This window comes from Amblyomma americanum, chromosome 8, assembly GCF_052857255.1.
Source record: "Amblyomma americanum isolate KBUSLIRL-KWMA chromosome 8, ASM5285725v1, whole genome shotgun sequence".
NCBI lineage: Eukaryota > Metazoa > Arthropoda > Arachnida > Ixodida > Ixodidae > Amblyomma > Amblyomma americanum.
The window spans coordinates 24571365-24575576 of NC_135504.1; the positions used below are offsets into that span (position 1 = coordinate 24571365).

General features: G+C 50.2%; 1 pseudogene; it reads right to left on the bottom strand.

The window, feature by feature from the left end:
- Window positions 1-1505: 1505 nt before the first annotated feature.
- LOC144102227 (protein GVQW3-like) lies at window positions 1506-2337 on the bottom strand (annotated as a pseudogene).
- Between the last annotated feature and the right edge of the window lie 1875 nt (window positions 2338-4212).

The following is a 4212-nucleotide window of genomic DNA, read 5'->3' on the forward strand; positions in this document are numbered from 1 at the left end:
CGCCTCCACGAAAATGTGGTCATCGCGGCCGGGATTCATCCCTGCGTTCTTTGGCCCAGGAGCCAAATGCTTAACACGAAAAAGCCACAACAGCAGCAGCACATAAGGCTTTATTCGGGGTTGGAAAACGTGTCCATGCCTTTGGTGGTCTGGGGTAAGCCTGTCCCTGGGCTGCTTTTCTTTTTTTAAAGGTATAACGGCATTGGCCAGAATATTATCAATCAATCTTTATTTGTCATGCATATGAACAACCATGTGTTCTTGGTATTGCGGCAGGAAAAAAAAAATAAAAGAATGCACACATATGGAGACATCCACCAACAAAAGAGAGAAATAAAATTAAAGAAAGGATCTCAGTACGAAAGAGGGAACCACCGCGGTGGCTCAATGGTTATGCCTTTGGGCTGCTCACCAGAAAGACGCGGGTTTGATGCCGGCCGCGGCGGTTGCATTTCGATGGAGGCGATGTGCTAGAGGCCCGTGTACTGTGCGATGTCAGTGCACGGTAAAGAATCTCAGGCGGTCTAAGTTATCTGGAGCCCTCCACTACGGCGTCCCTCATAGCTCGAGTCGCAATGGGACGTTCAACTTAAGAAACCGAAACAAACCAGTACGGAAGGGATCTCGTAAATAATGATACCTCCACTAAAGATGTTACGTGGTCCAAGGCGATTACGACGCAAGAGCGTCCCTGGCACAGAGCACAGGCCGTGAGCACAGAGCACAGCACAGAGCACCCAATCTAAGAACACGTGCACCACCGATGCACTTCGTTCACCTCGTCTTCACCCACAATATCCGTTGCAATATTAAGCACTTTGCACGTACATTTTCCAAAATCGTCCAGGCTCAGGCGAACATTTTTGTAGCTCTTTGAATATGCCTGCCTGGCCACCCCAGATCTGTACTAAATGTAGCCTTGATGTCACCGGGAGAGTGTAGCGTTATTTGCAGAACTTCTACGCTACTAGGTCTGTTAGCAAAGTATCCGACCTTTGGTTGAAGAAAAAGAAACTTGCAGAACTGGAGCGTTGTAAACCTAATCGCCCTCAAAGTAGTCTCCTCTTGACTCCACACACTTCTTCCAGCGGTGCTGCCATTGTTGGAAGCATTCCGAGAAGGCCGCTTTCGGAATGGAGTTTAGCTCAGCTGTTAATGCAGCCGTAATGTCCTCCCTTGTCCGAAATCATGGTCCTTTCAATGGCCTCTTTATTTTGAGAAACAGCCAGAAGTCGCAGGGGCCATATCAGGAGAGTAAGAAGCCTGTTGAACTGCAAGAGTCTGGTTTTTCGCCAAAAAAGTCTGAATCAAGTGCGAAGAATGTGCAGGAGCATTGTCGTGATGGATGCGCCAATTTCCTCTCGACCACAACTCCGGTCTCTTGCGCCGCACAGCATCACGTAGGCGTCGGAGGACATCCCTGTTGTACTCTTTGGTGATTGCTTTACCCTGTGGTGCGTACTCGTGGTGTACGACACCGCGGGAGTCAAAGAAAGCCGTCAGCATCACTTTGCTTTGACGTTGCTGCGCACTTGGCGGGCCTTCTTTGGTCTTGGTGACGCGGAATGCTTCCACTGCGACGACTGGTATTTGGTTTTCGGGTCGTACCCGTACACCCAAGACTCGTCACCAGTGATTGTGGTGTTCATGAAGTGGGGGTCAGTGTTTGCGGAATCCAGCATGTCCTTTGAGACTTCAACACGAAGTTGCCTTTGCTCCGCCGCCGCGGTGGCTGAGTGGTTATGGCGCTCATCCGCTGGCCCGAAATACGCGGGTTCGATCCCGGCCGCGGCGGTTGAATTTCGGTGGGGGCGAAATTCTAGTGGGCCGTGTACTGTGCGATGTCATTGCACGTTAAAGAACCCCAGGTGGTCGAAATTCCCGGAGCCCTTCACTACGGCGTCTCTCATAGCTTGAGTCGCTTTGGGACGTTAAACCCCCATAAACCAACCAAGCTTTTGCTCCACCGTGAGCAGCTTCGGCACGTATTTCGCCGCAACTCTCTTCATGGCCAAACCTTCGGTGATAATGCAATGTGCAGAAAAAGGGCTGACGCCCACCTCTTCCGCAATTTCTCGGATAGCCACACGATGGTCCCGCATCACCACAGCGCTCACTTCGGCAATGACTTGGTCATTTCGGCGTGTCGATGGACGTCCGGAGCGTGGCCCATCGATGTGCGGCCGTCTTTAAACTGGTTGTACCGCTGCTTAATCTGTGTGCTGCTCATAGCATCGTCACCGAAAGCCGTCTGAATTTTCCGGATGGTTTCCAGTTGGCTGTCGACCAGTTTATGGCAAAATTCATGCAGTAGTGCTCCTCCAGTCGTTCCGCCATTTTCCTTGCAGTAAAAAACCTACGAGAGCATAGAGCACTACCTCAGTCAAACGCTGCGTCCCAGCGACTGACGCTATCGGCAGGCGGGAAAAAAATTCGAGCATGCGTAAAAAACTGCAATGTCGGTTAATGCAAGTGAACTTGTTTCATATCCGTCAGGGGTTCAAAAAAAATATACGGTCAGATACTTTTCTAACAAACCAGTTATTTAAGAATAGTAGGCAACTGGCTTCTCTGAACATGCCAATTTTAAACTTGTCTCGTGGAATAATTCAGCGACCTCTTGCAATCTAAGTATTACGAATATTGTGCCTGGTAGTACAAAACTCATAATTCTGACTTTTATCAAGAATGCGCGTTTTGTCGCTTGTTATGCGAGCCTCTATCGACGCCCGGTTCGGTCGCAACCCATTGCTCGCAAACTCGGGTGCTCGAGAGCGGCTCCCAACAAAGACCTATCATTATACCTATTACCGTACCTCTCGAGCGTTACGACAAATAGTTGTGCCTGTTAGTGTGCTAACAACTTGAAATTCAGCGCGACAAACGATGCCAAAGCGAAGAAAGAAGACGCAAAGAGCGCTATTTAAAAACAGATTCGACAGTCTACACCCTCGTTGTGTCTTTGTTTCACCGTCCTTGTTTCCTGTGTCGCACTGAACCTCGAGACGTTCGAGGACTTAATTTCTCACCAGAAATAACGTAGCGATGGCGTCAGGGTTTTAGTTTTTGACTGTGACGTCACTGCTTAGTTGTCCACTTATTTCGAAGAGGGGGCTGGTTCTGCAACCATAAATCGCTATGTTGAGAACGTATGGGCGTCTATGCAAGCTTGGCTACCACTATACATCGACCATGTCGGAACCGCGACGGCCATCGACCAAGTGAGCTGGTCTAATCGATTCCGTGTTTATCCCTCTCGCCGGGCTGCGGCAGCTCGGAAGGGGAGCTCAGCCAAGTTACAGGGAGGCCACCCAAGATTCCCTCTGCGCGTGGCCGAAGAAACAAAATAACCGGAAAAACCAGCGCGTGGATGACGCAGTAGATCCCTTTGATTACTTGTGTTTAAAAAAAGGTAAAAATTGAAACGAAAGAGGACATCTGGACGCGCTGAACTCAGCTTTTCGGGGCTTAAAGGGCAACTGTATATGCTTTAGAAATCGACGATCTTAAAGAGGTCGAATGTGTGAAACTTGCACGTGAAGCATGGGAAGTCCTTTTGGGCTAGCATTTCAAACGGTGACGTAATCGTCGGTTAAAATAGTGGCTCCCTTCAGGCTTCTCCGCAGCACACAACGCCCAGTTGGCGGCGCATGATGACGTCATCTAATGTGCCGGTACATTTCCAAAACATAAACGCTTATTTAGAAGGAGAAAAAACCAACGCCACCGAAGGCAAAGCCAGCCGAGAGTTGTTTGGCAACATCAAACGAGGCACAGCAGGGTGTGGTTGACAGCAGGAACAATTTGAAATATTACCTTCCGTGACATCACACCGAACTTACCCGTACTTGGCCACAACCTTCTATGAACAAACCAAGTAACCCTCGGCCCTCAGTCCCCAGCGGCTGTGGAGCAGCTGACCAAGGCGGCGGTCAGACCTGTGACACAGCGGAGGGTGCTAGGAATCTCTGGCTTCGGACAGGCCGCCGTTGGAATCTGAACCTGGCAACCGAGCTATGGAATGAAAAATGACAGGCGTAACGTTAAGGGACCGGAAGCGGGCAGAGTGGGTGACATCGCACAGTACACGGGCCTCTAGAATTTCGCCTCCATCGAAGTTCGATCGCCGCGGCCGCGATCGTACCCTCGTCTTTCGGGCCAGCAGCCCAACGCCATAACCACTGAGCCACCGCGGTGGGTGCAGCTGATATA